Source organism: Macrobrachium nipponense, chromosome 33 (genome assembly GCF_015104395.2).
Source record: "Macrobrachium nipponense isolate FS-2020 chromosome 33, ASM1510439v2, whole genome shotgun sequence".
Classification (NCBI taxonomy): Eukaryota; Metazoa; Arthropoda; class Malacostraca; order Decapoda; family Palaemonidae; genus Macrobrachium; species Macrobrachium nipponense.
Window position 1 is genome coordinate 23778711 of NC_087219.1, and position 17868 is coordinate 23796578.

The following is a 17868-nucleotide window of genomic DNA, read 5'->3' on the forward strand; positions in this document are numbered from 1 at the left end:
TGTTTACGTAGCTATTGGTTTACTCTCTCTCTCTCTTTCAAGCATTCATTTTATTCTTTTCCCTCCTTTGTTATCTGAATTTCAAATTAATTCACCAAAACCACAATTTTTCCAAATAGTCAATTAAAATTTAGTCTAAATCTTCCCTACACCTCAATTCTCCTCCATTAAATCAAATAATTCAAAGTCAACATTTCTTCCCAATAATCAACAAATTCAAAGTAAAAATTTTCCTAATCTCCATTTCCCACAGACAAGTTTGATAAGAAAAACAAAAACGCGTCTAGTTAAGATCATATCATATATATATATATATATATATATATATATATATATATATATATATATATATATATATATATATATATAAGTCATATCACATTTCCGTGATTCATATACATATATCGAGCTACAATGTCCTTTAATATCTAATTCGCTCTACCTCGGAATTAATATATTTTCATATATTTCTCGATAATAGACTTGCCTGGACCAGGGCTCGAACCCATGGATCCTTTCAAATCCATGGGTTCGCTTCACTGACGTTCCTGGATTTGAAAGGATCCATGGGTTCGCGCCCTGGTCCAGGCAAGTCTATTATCGAGAAAATTCCCCTTCGGTTAAGCATATATGAAAATATATTAATTCCGAGGTAGAGCGAATTAGATATTAAAGGACATTGTAGCTCGATATATACATATATATATATATATATATATATATATATATATATATATTATATATATATATATAAGGACAAAATCCACGAAGGAAAGAGAAACGATTGAGGCCGGCAAGGCCTTTCGACTTCTTGTCCTTTACTTAGCAGTCTGCTAGGTAAGGACAAGAAGTCGGAAGGCCTTGCAGAACTCAATCGTTTCTCTTTCCTTCGTGGATTTTGTCTTTATTTATATATCAATCACGTTCTTTATTTTAGTGATTCAGTTATATGTATATATATACTATATATATATATATATATAATGTAGAGCCACTTCGGAACATCATTAACCATCATTTAAAATCAAAAATTGAAAACGAAACATCCCTCCTTTCACTTCAGTGCCAAAACTTTTCTCATTAACCTTTGTGAGTCTTGGTAGACTCGTTACACAGCGCTTGGAAATTGCAATCAGAAGCCTGGCTATTTCTCTCTCTCTCTCTCTCTCTCTCTCTCTCTCTCTCTCTCTCTCTCTCTCTCTCGCGAATGCTAATGAAGATATAAGTCGTCTGACCTTTAGCAAATGCAAGGGAACCAACGTCCTGCGATTTATATGTGTCCCGTTTAAACTAAATGCATACATTATGAATGATCATTAATTACAACGACGCGTGATTTAAAGCGTCGAACTTAACCACGGGTAAAATTTGAGGCCGAGTGTAAATCCCGACAGGTTTCGACTTTATATGTCCGAGATGTTCTCAGATTTCTCCGAAACTGGTTTAGATGTAAAGTCGAAACCGGTCAGGTTTTACGCCCAGTGTTAACATTTTAACCCCTGGTTAAGCTGGATGCTTCATATATATATTTATATATATATATATATATATATCTTATAATATATATATAGTATATATATAGATATATATATATATATATCTCTATATATATTATATTATATCTATATATATTATTATAATCTATTATATATACATATATAGATATATATATATATATATATATATATATATATATATATATATATATATACATATATATATATATATATATATATATATATATGAATATTTAACTTTTATTTATGTATTCTCATGCTGTCTTCTGCCTTCATTGCATAAGATTGGTTATCGGTCTTTGTCGTTGTTTCTGTTTCTGTTTTTTTTTTAATTCTGTGTTGTAATTTATGATTTTCAATGATTTTAGAGTAATTTTCTAAGTCATTTTATTCACTATTTAATAGATTCCTGATGATGTAATAAAGTTATTAAGAAGAGTAAGAAATAAAGAATTTTGATGAATTTAGAACGTTTCCATAGTCCACCTTCGCACTGATATATATATATATATATATATATATATATATATATATATATATATATGTGTGTGTGTGTGTGTGGTGTGTGTGTGTGTGTGCGTGTGTGTGTGTGTGTGTGTGTATGTGTGTGTGTGTATGTGACATTTCCTTGGCTTGAAGTAACCCAGGACTTTAATGATGGTCCTTTCCTTCTAAGACCTCTGTCACTCCGTTTACCAATAACATTTTTGGTCTTCCTCCTTCACACTAACACTTAACAAACCATACATTTACTTACACCAGCCAATTATATCTCATTCTTTGCGCATGACCCAGGCATCTCGGAGCACTCTACTCCATCCTAAACTAACCTCGTCAGTTTCAAGTATCTCCTCTTTATCCTCCAGTCTTTCCACATGACTCGACCGTCTCACCTTCTTGCCACTTCTAAGTACCTCCTCCACACATCCTTTCAATTCCTCTTTCCTCAATTCTCCACCCTGACAGCTCACATCTCAGCGTCTTTTCAACCCTTTCCTCCCTTCATTCAAATGCAACAGCCACACTCCACCTCCATAGATAATCGCTCGCATTTAGCATAATAGTTATATCGCCTGATTTTCAATTTATATGCTGATGAACTCGGAGGCTCCGGTGTCATTGTATAATCTATTCCTCTGACAGAAAGGTCTAGTTGTACTAACATTCTTCTTCTTCTTTAGTAGGTAGGGACGATTATGGTTTAGTGCCCGCCATAACAATTCAGCTGCGTTTGAAAGATAATGTGCCCTGGTATGTCACGTATTGGACGTATGCATATGACATACAAACCTCTTTTCTCTGGACATCGAAAGAATAAAAGGGATAGGGTATGGGGAATTACAGCAAAACTATTTGATCTATTGTGCCTTGTGTCATATACTTATTTCCAAACCCTATGCATTTCATGATTTTCTTTCGTAACCAGGGGAACAGCGAAGGCTCCATGAACGGAGAGAGCCTTTCTTTTTTTCTTCGGTTTTTTGGTCTAATTTTGCCATGGGAATTTGTCTATTGGTGAAGTTCCCAAGCTCGGATACAAGAGGTTTGTAAGGCTCAATAAAAGAAGTTTGAAAGCCCGGATGGAAGAGGTTTGAAAGGTTTCAGGAAAATAAGAAAAATTGAGAAAACTCAATATAAGATCAATTCGCACGAAGCAGCCATCCTTTTCAACAACAACAACAGCAACAACAACAACAACAATAATAATAATAATAATAATAACCAATAACCAGAGACTGGAGCTACAGAAGTAAACCAGAGGAAGAAATGGACAAGAGAAGAAAATAAGGAAATATGGAGATGCTACATCAGATGCAACCCCACGGAGAGAGGATATAGAAGAAGGTTGGTCAACATCTGGAATGAGAGGAATAACACCCCCCAAACAGAGCAGAGGCTGGCATACCAAGTAAGGAACATAAAGAAAAAGAACTGGCTCTCCCCAACAGAAAGAGAGGAATTGGAAAGGGAAATGACACACGGCAACGAATTACAAGGAGACGAACTGAGAGACGGTGCCATAGAAGACGACAGGGATGATGGGTTATCAAACAACGACACACGAAGAAACACCGTCGAAGTAACAGACAGGACGGAATGGGTAGAAAAGATCAGACAATGGATGAATCCAGATACAGAGAAAACAAAGATCTCCTCCATGAAAGCCTACAACACCAAGAAATTAAGGGAGAAAGCAAGTGAGGTCAATGAAATAATGAGACTAATACACACCACAATATCACAGAAACAAATAACTTGACATATGCAGGAGCAAGATAAGTAGCAGAACTGATGGGGATACGAACACCAACACCAACACCACCAGCACAACCAACCCAACAGAAACCAAAACTGCAACCTCCTTGGAAATGGCGCCTGGAAAAGCAAATCATGGTGATGAGATCTGACTTGAATAAACTGAAAGAGATGGCAGAAAAAAAGGCTAAGAAGCAAGAAAACAAGGGAGGAACTCAACGAGAAATACAAAGTACAAGAGAGGGGACTAAACAACACAATAGAAGATGTAAAACAGAGGCTCAAGGCCAAAGCACATAAGATCCAACGGTACATGAACAGGAATACAGGATACCAACAGAACAAACTATTCGGAACCAACCAGAAAAGACTATACAGCCAACTAAGAGGGGAAGACAACCACCAAGAAATTCCTGAAGCTGAACCAAGTAAGAGACTCTGGGAAAACAGCTGGAGCAATCCGGTATCACACAACAAACATGCAACATGGCTCCAGGAAGTCAAGGCTGAAAAAACAGGGAGAATAAAACAAAGATTCACTGACATCACGACAGACACAGGCAGACACCAAATAAAGAAAATGCCCAACTGGAAAGCCCCAGGTCCCGATGAAGTCCATGGATACTGGCTCAAAAACTTCAAGGCCCTACACCCAAGAATAGCAGAACAACTCCAGCATTGTATCACAAATCACCATGCGCCCAAATGGATGACCACAGGAAGAACATCCTTAGTCCAGAAAGACAAGAGTAAAGGAAATATAGCCAGTAACTACAGGCCTATCACCTGCCTACCAATAATGTGGATGTTACTAACAGGTATCATCAGCGAAAGGCTATACAGCTACCTAGAGGAGACAAACACCATCCCCCACCAACAGAAAGGCTGCAGAAGGAAGTGTAGGGGCACAAAAGACCAGCTCATGATAGACAAAATGGTAATGAAGAACACTAGGAGAAGGAAAACCAACCTAAGCATGGCATAGATAGACTATAAGAAAGCCTTCGACATGATACCACGCACATGGCTAATAGAATGCCTGAAAATATATAGGGCAGAGGAAAACACCATCAGCTTCCTCAAAAATACAATGCGCAACTGGAATACAATACTTACAAACTCTGGAATAAGACTAGCAGAGGCTAATATCAGGAGAGGGATCTTCCAGGGCGACTCACTGTCCCCACTACTCTTCGTAGTAGCCATGATTCCCATGACAAAAGTACTGCACAAGACGGATGCTGGGTACCAACTCGAGAAAAGAGGCAACAGAATTAACCATCTGATGTTCATGGACGACATCAAGCTGTATGGTAAGAGCATCAAGGAAATAGATACCCTAATCCAGACTGTAAGGATTGTATCTGGGGACATCAGGATGGAGTTTGGAATAGAAAAATGTGCCTTAGTCAACATACAAAAGGGCAAAGTAACAAGGACTGAAGGGATAAAGCTACCAGATGGGAACAACATCAAACACATAGATGAGTTCGGATACAAATACCTGGGAATAATGGAAGGAGGGGATATAAAACATCAAGAGATGAAGGACACGATCAGGAAAGAATATATGCAGAGACTCAAGGCGATACTCAAGTCAAAACTCAATGCCGGAAATATGATAAAAGCCATAAACACATGGGCAGTGCCAGTAATCAGATACAGCGCAGGAATAGTGGAATGGACGAAGGCAGAACTTCGCAGCATAGACCAGAAAACCAGGAAACATATGACAATACACAAAGCACTACACCCAAGAGCAAATACGAACAGACTATTCATAACACGAAAGGAAGGAGGGAGGGGACTACTAAGCATAGAAGACTGCGTCAACATCGAGAACAGAGCACTGGGGCAATATATGAAGACCAGTGAAGACGAGTGGCTAAAGAGTGCATGGGAAGAAGGACTAATAAAAGTAGACGACACCCAGAAATATACAGACAGGAGAAAGACAAACAGAACAGAGGACTGGCATAACAAACCAATGCACGGACAATACATGAGACAGACTAAAGAACTGCCAGCGATGAGACGTGGCAATGGCTACTGAGGGGAGAGCTCAAGAAGGAAACTGAAGGAATGATGACAGCGGCACAAGATCAGGCCCTAAGAACCAGATATGTCCAAAGAACGATAGATGGAAATAACATCTCTCCCATATGTAGGAAGTGCAATACGAAAAATTAAACCATAAACCACATAGCAAGCGAATGTCTGGCACTTGCACAGAACCAGTACGAAAAAAGGCTGATTCAGTAGCAAAAGCCCTCCACTGGAGCCTGTGCAAGAAACACCAGCTACCTTGCAGTAATAAGTGGTACGAACACCAACCTGAAGGAGTGATAGAAAACGATCAGGCAAAGATCCTCTGGGACTATGGTATCAGAACAGATAGGGTGATACGTGCAAATAGACCAGACGTGACGTTGATTGACAAAATCAAAAAGAAAGTATCACTCACTGATGTCGCAATACCATGGGACACCAGAGTTGAAGAGAAAGAAAAGGAAAAAATGGATAAGTATCAAGACCTGAAAATAGAAATAAGAAGGATATGGGATATGCCAGTGGAAATTGTATCCATAATCATAGGAACACTAGACACGATCCCAAGATCCTTGAAAAGGAATCTGGAAAAACTAGAGGCTGAAGTAGCTCCAGGACTCATGCAGAAGAGTGTGATCCTAGAGACGGCGCACATGGTAAGAAAAGTGATGGACTCCTAAGGAGGCAAAATGCAACCCGGAACCCCACACTATAAATACCACCCAGTCGAATTAGAGGACTGTGATAGAGAAAAAAAATAATACAAAAAAATAATAATAATAAAGTTTTTAAAAAATTATGTAATCATTTCATTCCCTTTAATTCGAAATCACCAGCAAAATATCCCATTTCCTTTCAAGTAGGTGGACACTTTAGAGACAGACTATTTTGCTCACAAACACACACACACACACACAAACACACGCGCAACCCATTAAGTTACCTATCAACAGGAGACACACCCAGTTCTCAAATCATTGATGTCAGGAGCGCCACTACTTACTTTCCAAGTTTTTAAGTTTTCTTTTTTTTTAGGGGTGGGGTTGCAAGAAGGATGACGTCATGCCTATCGAAAGCAATCACGAAACTTAATCAAAACATCGTAACTGAGGAGATGGATGGAGGAAATTGAGAACGTTGCTCTCTCTCTCTCTCTCTCTCTCTCTCTCTCTCTCTCTCTCTCTCTCTCTCTCTCTCTTACAAAATAAATGAATTAATCTCATTAAAATTTGCTACAAAGGGAAGACGATCAATATATCTAAGGGAATTTTTTTTTTTTTTTTTTTTTTTTAATTTTTTTTTTTTTTTTTTTTTTTTTTTTTTTATGTAGGAAACCAGAATTTCCATTGTATCATTTTCGTCTTCATAGTTACAGTGAAATTCAATAATGTTTGTGGTGAGAGAGGGGGAGAGAGAGAGAGAGAGAGAGAGACGTTGTAGAGAGAGAGAGAGATGAGAGATAGAGAGAAGAGAGAGAGAGAAAAGGAGAGAGGAGAGAAGGAGAGAGATGAGAAGAGAGAGAGAGAGTAGAGTTATGTCAAGAACCCTTTTCCTCAGTCGGTCTTAAACCTCCATTCTTTCCGGTAATTGACACCACTACGAATTTCTTGGCTTTCAATCTCTCTCTCTCTCTCTCTCTCTCTCTCCCTTCATTTATGCCAATCCTATTTTTATTATTAGTAGTATTCCTTAATAATAATAATAATAATAATAATAATAATAATAATAATAATAATAATAATAATTCAGATACAGAAAGCCCTCGAAAGCCTGATCATTTCCTATTATCAACCTTATCATTTATAATACTGGGTGTCCATAAAGTCCAAGTACCATAAGAAGTATTTATTGCCCAGAATGGTACTAGGACTTTATGGACACCCAGTATTGCTGGCCAGTTTCTCGTATGTTCCCTGAAAAGACCTTTTTAGGGGGATTCGAACCCCCCTCCCCTCCTCCCCCCCCCCCAAAAAAAAATGGAATTTTATTTAAATGAATCAATAGAATTCATTGTTCAGCAAGCGTTCTTCTCTCCTATCACTGCCATTCTTCAGAATTCTAGTCTTGATTCTGTGTTTCAGAAACTCTTTTAGTCCAATTTTAAGAGGCAGGTTTCACCCACCTTCAACCTATATACCCCTCATCGTTTCCTGCCCTTTTCCGTCGGGTATGAGCTGCAAAAGGGTATTGGCTCTTGGCTAATTCGTCAAGTTAACCCGTCGACAAAAGTCCAGGGAATCTCGCTGGTGGCAGCGTTTTAATGACCAATAAAGCGGAAATTTTGAACGGAACTCGGTGCTCGGGTATCTTCGCCTCAGCTTCCCCCATGAATCGTAATTACTTATGGCATCAAAACTTTTCTTTTTTTTCTTTTTTCCAGTCGAAAACTTCCTCCTCCCAACACCCCAAGTTTCGACAGTGGAGGAGGAAGAAGAAGAAGAAGAGGATGAGGAAGAAGAAGAAGAACAAGAGGATGAGGAGGAAGTAGAAGAAGAAGAAGAAGAGGATGAGGAAGAAGTAGAAGAAGAAGAGGATGAGGAAGAAGAAGAAGTACAAGAAGAAGAGGATGAAGAAGAAGAAGAGGAAGAGGATGAGGAAGAAGTAGAAGAAGAAGAAGAGGATGAGGAAGAAGAAGAGAATGACAAGAAGAAGAAAAATAGAGGAAGAATAGAGGAAGAAGATAGAGGAAGAAGAAAAATCAGGGATTGAGAAGAAGAAGAAGAGGAGAAGAAGTAAGAAGAGAATGAGGAAGAAAGAATGAAGGAGATGAAGGAAGAAAAGAAAAGAAGAGAGCTGAGGAAGAAGAAAAGCAAGGAAAAGGGAAGAAGGAAGAAGAACAAAAAAGAAGGATAAGAAAAAGAGGAAGAAGTAAGAGGAGAAGAGAATAAGGATGTAGAAAAAGAAGAAGAAGAATAAGAACGAAGGGAGAAGAGTGAGAGAAAACAAGGAAGAAGAAGGAAAAAAGAAGAAAAGGAAGCAAGGAGGTAAGGAAAAGGAACAAGAAGAAAAAGAAGACGAAGGCGGAAGAAGACGAAGGAGGAGGAGGAGGGGGAGGAGGAGGAGAGAGAAGAATTTTCTCTTCCTCTTCTTCATTTACTTCTTCTTCCCAGACAACGTCTCGATTTAAGGACCCCAAAAATACTTCCAAATTTAAGGGTCTTAGAGATTCCAAAGCTCCTTTGAGTTTAATTAAGATTTAAGAGTCAAAAATACACTTGGCATATCTAAGGGTTTTGAGAGATTCTAAAGGTCTTTAAGTGTTAAAGTATTAAGATAATATTAAGAAAATAAGCTTTTTAATTTTCTTGTCTGTCCGCCGTCTGCCCTCAGATCTAAAAGAATCTATAGAGGCTAGAGGGCTGCAAATTTGTATGTTGATCATCTACTCTCGAATCATCAAACATACCAAATTGCAGCCCTCTAGCCTCAGTAGTTTTTATTTTATTTAAGGTTAAATTTAGTCATGTATCGTGCGCTGGCAGCGCTTTCCAGAGCCATGGGACGCAACCTCACTCTACTGCATCTGGTGAGCAACTGGAGAGCTGCCGAGCATAGTTGACGGTCTTATACGAAATTATATGTTGTACAGAAAACTTGATTGTGCCGAAGTTTAATTCTTATTTTTTCCCCTTCTTTTTAGCGCCAACAAACGTATCCTAGAATCTGGAACCAAGAGTTAAAAACGAATATTTCTAGAACAAAAAAATATAACTTGGGAAACTAGGAACCCAGTGGTTGGGTCACTTACCTCTCCAGTGAGAGGAAGCCGGTTCATTAAATTCCCCGACTGTTTTGCCCTTGGCAGTGAGGTAGTCGAAGGGTGTGGGACTAGCAACTTCATCCTAGAATACTTACTGGTAACCCAAAGGATATAACACCTACTGTAGTTATTTGTGTGTGCATGTAAGTTTGTGTGTGTGTATCCTATTTCTTTATTGACAAAAGATATATATGCATTTATATATATATAAATTCTTCTGTTAAAACAGGACACATCTAAAGTATAAAAGGCCCATTAAAACACTCTGGTTTAAAGCTGTCAATACAAATGTCAGATGGCAGAATCTTCACTGATAAAACAACAACATAATAGAATCAACCTCTCCAATGGAGCCTGGGACTCTGACCATATAGACAATATCTTCCTTAAAGCAACGATGAAGCAGATTAAGACAATCCAACGTCGGCTTAGCGGTGACCCCAGGCATCGCCTAAGGGCAAGTCTCCCACTATATATTTCGTCAATGTAACTTCTTCTGTCATTCACTGCTTGATAAGGGTGGAAGTCAGTCCACCGAAATATAGTCCTTGGCTTTAAACCAAAGTGTTGTAGTGGGCATTTTATGCTTGAGACACACACACACACACACACACACACACACACACACACCATATATATATATATATATAATATATATATATATATATATATATTATATATATACATATATATATATATATATATATATATATATATATATATATATATATATATATATATATACACACCAGGTAAACAGATGAAATCTTTTTAAATGAATTATACGATTGGGAAACGAGAAAAGAAATAAAACAAAATACAAGATAGCTTGCAATAATAATAATAATAATAATAATAATAATAATATATTAATTATAATAATAATAATAATAATAATTAGGGAGGAGACCATCTCTAAGGGCAGTAGCATTGAAAATGGTGGCGACAAGCTGATGAAGAGAAGATATTAAGGACAATTATGACGGTTCTACATAAAACTCTACATAAAATGAATGCCGCGCAGAAACAGTCAATAATAATAATAATAATAATAATAATAATAATAATAATAATAATAATAATAATAATAATAATAATAATAATAATAATAATAATAATAATAATAATAATAATAATGTTAATAATAATGACAGGTATTTAAGCGGGGAATGTCATTAGCGTAATTAATACCATAGTAGTATTTATTAAAAGGTATTATTGTTATTACGTTCAATTGCTCTTATACTCGAGGGAATTACGAATATTCATTTGAAATTCATTATTATTAATATTATTGGTAATGTTATTGTGCTCAGTTTTATTTTATGATAGTCAGAATTGTTATTATTAGTATTGCTATTATTATCATGAACTAAAATTAGACTTGTTATTGCATTCATAAATATTATTATTCTCTTCATAATCTTGAAATTTTTCAAATGGAATTATTATTATTATTATTATTATTATTATTATTATTATTATTATTATTATTATTATTATTATTATTATTATTATTATTATTATTATTATTATTATTATTATTATTATTATTAATTTAAATAGGCTATGAAATTTACAATTATTATTATTATTATTATTTTGATCAGTTGGAATTTATATTAGTTAGAATTATAATTATCATTATTATTAGTTACGAAATTCATTGTTATTATTATTATTAACTAAATTTAGAATTGTTATTAAAGTCATAATTATTATTATCATCATTATCTTAAAAGCGCTGAAATGAAATTTATTGTTATTATTATTATTATTTTTTTTTTTTGCTCTATCACAGTCCTCCAATTCGACTGGGTGGGTATTTATAGTGTGGGGTTCCGGGTTGCATCCTGCCTCCTTAGGAGTCCATCACTTTTCTTACTATGTGTGCCGTTTCTAGGATCACACTCTTCTGCATGAGGCCCGGAGCTACTTCAGCCTCTAGTTTTTCTAGATTCCTTTTCAAGGATCTTGGGATCGTGCCTAGTGCTCCTATGATTATGGGTACAATTTCCACTGGCATATCCCATATCCTTCTTATTTCTATTTTCAGATCTTGATACTTATCCATTTTTTCCCTCTCTTTCTCTTCAACTCTGGTGTCCCATGGTATTGCGACATCAATGAGTGATACTTTCTTCTTGACTTTGTCAATCAACGTCACGTCTGGTCTGTTTGCACGTATCACCCTATCCGTCCTGATACCATAGTCCCAGAGGATCTTTGCGTGATCGTTTTCTATCACTCCCTCAGGTTGGTGCTCGTACCACTTATTACTGCAAGGTAGCTGATGTTTCTTGCACAGGCTCCAGTGGAGGGCTTTTGCCACTGAATCATGCCTCTTTTTGTACTGGTTCTGTGCAAGTGCCGGGCATTCGCTTGCTATGTGGTTTATGGTTTCATTTTTCGTATTGCAATTCCTACATATGGGAGAGATGTTATTTCCATCTATTGTTCTTTGAACATATCTGGTTCTTAGGGCCTGATCTTGTGCCACTGTTATCATTCCTTCAGTTTCCTTCTTTAGCTCTCCCCTCTGTAGCCATTGCCATGTGTCATCGCTGGCTAGTTCTTTAGTCTGTCTCATGTATTGTCCGTGCATTGGTTTGTTGTGCCAGTCCTCTGTTCTGTCTGTCTTTCTCCTGTCTCTGTATATTTCTGGGTCTTCGTCTACTTTTATTAGTCCTTCTTCCCATGCACTCTTTAGCCACTCGTCTTCACTGGTTTTCAGATATTGCCCCAGTGCTCTGTTCTCGGTGTTGACGCAGTCCTCTATACTTAGTAGTCCTCTCCCTCCTTCCTTTCGTGTTATGTATAGTCTGTCCGTATTTGCTTTTGGGTGTAGTGCTTTGTGTATTGTCATATGTTTCCTGGTTTTCTGATCTATGCTGCGGAGTTCTGCCTTCGTCCATTCCACTATTCCTGCGCTGTATCTGATTACTGGCACTGCCCATGTGTTTATGACTTTGATCATATTTCCTCCATTGAGTTTTGACTTGAGTATCGCCTTGAGTCTCTGCATATATTCTTTCCTGATCGTGTCCTTCATCTCTTGGTGTTTTATATCCCCTCCTTCCATTATTCCCAGGTATTTGTATCCTGTCTCATCTATGTGTTTGATGTTGCTCCCATCTGGTAGCTTTATCCCTTCAGTTCTAGTTACTTTGCCTTTTTGTATGTTGACTAAGGCGCATTTTTCTATTCCAAACTCCATCCTATGATGTCCCCAGATACAATCCTTACAGTCTGAATTAGGGTATCTATTTCCTTGATGCTCTTACCATACAGCTTGATGTCGTCCATGAACATCAGATGGTTGATTCTGTTGCCTCTTTTCTTGAGTTGGTACCCGGCATCCATCTTCTGTAGTACTTTTGTCATGGGAATCATGGCTACTACGAAGAGTAGTGGGGACAGTGAGTCGCCCTGGAAGATCCCTCTCCCTTAATTATAATTATTATTATTATTGATTATTATTATTATTATTATTATTATTATTATTATTATTATTATTATTATTATTATTATTACAGTTGACAATGTCCTTATTGCTCTCAGCAACATTGCGCCTGTTACTATTATTATTGTGTCATAAAAATCCACAATCATATAATAGTGTATATTACTATGTAAAACAAGCATAGACTTTCGAACACCGTTCTTAGTGTTGACGTTAAACTGTAAAATGAGGAAAGGGTAGTTTGCTTTTGAAGAGCATCTAAAAAGGTAGGCGGGGAGAGAAGATAACAGCCCATTATCGAAGTGCTGGTTCGAGTGTTATGTAATTTCAAACTCAACAGGCAGTTGCGCCAACCTCCTTGATCTTCGAACTTGCGAAGTTGCTCCTGCTTGCACGCCATGGGTGCCACAGTTGGAAACATCCACAGGGACGTCGGCTATCTGGAGAGAAAGAGGGGAAGAGGAAGCAGAGCATCAGGGTTCACACGGTCAACGTCAGTTTTGACATTAAAATCTTCTAAGTACTATTAGGCAATGAACCAGTTGATAAAAGGGTCTTCATTTGTTAACGACTTGTTATCTTCAAAAGATATTCACATGTGAACCCTGATGCTCTGCTTCCTCTTCCCCTCTTTCTCTCCAGATAGCCCATGTCACTGCGGATGTGGATGTTTCCAACTATGGCACCCTTGCCGTGCAAGAAGGAGCAACTTCGCAAGTTCGAAGATCAAGGAGGTTGGCCCAACTGCCTGTTGAGTTTGGAATTACATATCACTCGAAACAGCACTTATCTTCTCTCCCCGCCCACCTTTTCAGATGCTCTTCCGAAGAAAACTACCCTTTTCTCACTTTACATTTTAAGGTCTACACTGATGAGGAACACTGTTCAAGTGTTCGAAAGTCTATCTTTGTTTTACATTACAGTAATATACTTTGATATTATTTGTTTTACATTACAGTAATATACTTTGATATATGATTGTGGATTTTTATGATACAGATTGTTCTCCACGTGATTGTGAATTTCTTTAACACTATTATTATTGTTAATATCATGACTGCCATTGTATTGCTATTCAAGTTCCAGTCTCACTGCGAAGCGTTCGAACACCATATTAACACCCAATATTAACACTTTTCAACATTCCCGACTGAAATGTGACCCAGTTGGCAGAGATTCGGTTCAGATGAAATTGGAATACCAAATTTAGGCCAAAGGCCAAGCGCTGTGACCTACGAGGTCATTCAGCGCTGAAAGAGAGATTGAGAGTAAAAAGGGTCGGAAGGTGTAACAGAGGGTAAAACATTTAGCAGCTGCACTATGACGCAATCGTCAGGAGAGGGTGGAAAGTCAGATGGAAGGAGGAGAATATGAGCGGAGGTACTGTAAATGGAATGAAAGGGGATAGCAGCTACGGGCCGAAAGGACGCTGTAAAGAACCTTAAAAGTAATTCCGCGGTATGTGCACTGATGGCTCTAGCCCCCTACGTGGAAAAGATTCAGATGAACGGAGGTACGGTAAAAGGACGGTGGGACGCCGCAAAGAATCTCCAGTAACGCCTACATTGCACAGCGTAAGTTTCTGAATTCCTTAGAATCACGAAGCAGATCAAAGCCAAAGAAGGCGACTTACTACAACGGAAGCGACAAACGCCGCCTCCGAATCTGTTTTTAGCGTCAAAAGGTTACTGTTGAAAATTTAAAATGCATCGACTGCATTTGACTTTAAGAAGTCTGACGTCAGTCTTTCCGTGAATTATAAATGTTGTAGAGCATTAGAGACGGACATTTATAGGACCGATCGATTGATTTATGGTCCTAAAACTGGCGTCACAGCATCTACGTAGGTTATTGACGCCGAGATTTGTAGGAGTAGGAACAGTGCTGGGCCTGGATACTGGTTCGGAGTGGTTGGAAGTAAATAATGATTTGACAAATACTGACTCTTAAAGTAGTATTCAATTCAGTCAAGAGATTCTGGATGGTGATTTATGGTGATTTATGAAAATTTGGATCTAATGCCAAAAATACTTCGGGTTTCTGGGTCATTTGGGGGTAGAGACAGTGAAAAGGGAAGTTGGAGCGGCTGGACAGCAAGATGGAGATACCTAGAAAATAAGTAGAAAGCGGTGATAGTTAGAGAGGTTGAATAAAAAAACCTAAGAAAGGAGGCGGGAATGTTTGTTTATGGTGTTTTTACGTTGCATGGAACCAGTGGTTATTCAGCAACGGGACCAACGGCTTTACGTGACTTCCGAACCACGTCGAGAGTGAACTTCTATCACCAGAAAGACGCATCTCTAACCCCTCAATAGAATGCCCGAAAATCGAACTCGAGGCCACCGAGGTGGCTTGCCAAGACCTTTCCGCCGCCGGTCTTTTCGCCGTCAGCACTTTTTGCCGTGAGGATTTTTGGCCGCAGAATTGAAAAAAAAAACAAAAAAAACTATTAACCGCCTGAAAAAAAAAAACGAAAAGAGTAGAGAAACAAAATGAACCATTTAAATAATTACATTACAAGTAGTTTCAATACTGTAAACATTTCAAAACAGCAAGTGTTAAAAAATACTACATTACAACTAGCTTCAATACTTTGATATTTTAAACTAGCTGCAGTGTTTAAACTGCCGGTGGCCATGAAAATAATATTCTCTCTCTCTCTCTCTCTCTCTCTCTCTCTCTCAATACTATAAACATTTCAAAACAGCAATCGTTAAACAAAAAAATACGTTACGTTTTTTTCACTGGAGAACTTACGTTTATATTTCATTATTATTGAAGCCCTTCTATAATGGCGTATACTGTTAAAACTAGCCGGGGAGGGAAAAAGTTAGTAGACGAAAATAATTTCGTTTATCGAATAGACAGAGCTAACGAAAACAAGAAGAATTGGAAGTGTGAAGTTAAAACGTGTAAGGCGAGAGTCCACACAGAAATTGAAAGTGAAGGTGATATAGAAATATACAAAAAAGTAGGTGATCATAGCCATCCAGCAAACCCATCAAAACCAGCAGTATATGCTTCCTTAGCCAAAATAAAAGAGGGTGCTTCTGAATCACAATCATCTGCCAGGTCATCAATTGCCAATGCTTCTACGCATTTAGACGATGCTGCATGCTATCCAATGCCCTCAAATGCACTTTTATCAAGAAATATCAGGAAATGAAGAAGCAGGAATGAACAGGCTCCGCCTATCCCATATGCAAGATGTGGCTATGTAATTCCTGATTCTTTGCATTGTCTCGATAGTGGTGAAAAATGTTTGCTATACGACAGTGGAGAAGACGACGTGGACAGAGTCTTGGTTTTCGGGACAAATTCGGGTTTTGATGATTTGGAAAGATATAAACATTGGGCTTGTGACGGTTACATTCAAGTGTAGCCCTGAGATCTATTACCAGATATACTCGTTACATGTTCTTCTAGAAAACGTTAGTGTACCCCGAATATTTGCTTTACTTCCCAACAAAAGCCAGGAGACATATGAAAAATTTTTCCATGTTCTAAAGGATTTGCGTGCAACCTTGCAACCAGACACATTGATGATTGATTTTGAGAGAGCAAGTTACGAAAGTTTCTCTGATGTCTTTCCTAGTGCAAACGTAACCGGATGCTTATTCCATTTAGCCAAAAATATATTTAGAAAAGTAGTTGATTTTGGCCATAAAGTGCGTTACCAAACGGACAGTGAATTCAACACTTTGGTGAAATGCTTCGCAGCACTTGCTTTTCTGCCTCCTAGCGACGTCATTGACGGGTTTGAGGAACTAGTCGACAATGACGATTTGCCTCAAGACCTGATATCATATTTCGAAACCAATTACATTGGTGGTGTAAGAGGCAGAGGTCCTCGTCGACGGAGAGTTGCTCCAATATTTCCAGTGGAACTGTGGAATGTTTATGAAAGGACATTGAACAATTTACCTAACACCAACAACAGCGTTGAAGGGTTCCATAACGCAATGCAAAGTTCGGTAACAAATACACACCCAAATATTGGGAAATTACTCACAATTTTAAAACAGGAAGAGTATCTGACTAGGAAGAAAAGAACTGACATCGAACGAGGCGAAGCACCGTACAAGAAGAAAACTTACAAAGATGTTTATTTACGAATACACAGGCTTGTAACTTTATATAATTCTGAACGTAAACTTTATTACTTACGGTGTATCGCAATGAATATGCATTCATTTTGATATTGAAAAGAAAATTAAACTTTTTATTTCCTTTTTAAATATGATGCTACTGTACAATGAAATATCAATGTTGAATTGCACCTTATATTTTTAAATGAATAAACTTTGTACTTTTGATAAATAAATGAATAAAGTTTGTACTTTATAATCTTTATTTACTTTCCTTTTCAGTAAGAATTAGTACCCAAAACTTATGAAATACAATATTTATTGCTATATGGATAAGAGAGAGAGAGAGAGAAGAGAGAAGAGGAGAGAGGACAGAGAGAGGAGAGAGAGAGAGAGAGAGAGAGAATTTAATATTACGGCCACTGGCTGTTTAAACACTGCTAGTTTAAAATATCAAAGTATTGAAGCTAGTTGTAATGCATTTTTTAACGCTTGTTGTTTTGAAATGTTTATAGTATTGAAACTACTTGTAACGTAATTATTTAAATGAATAAATGAAAAGAGATGATTATCAAGATAGAGAGAGAGAGAGTGTGTCTTGGGTCATTTTGTTTCTCTACTCTTTTCGTTTCATTTTTTTCCTTTAATGGGCTTTTCTTTTTTTCAATTCTGCGGCCAAAAGTCCTCACGGCAAAAAGTTCTAACGGCAAAAAAAAAACCTGCGGCAAAAGGACC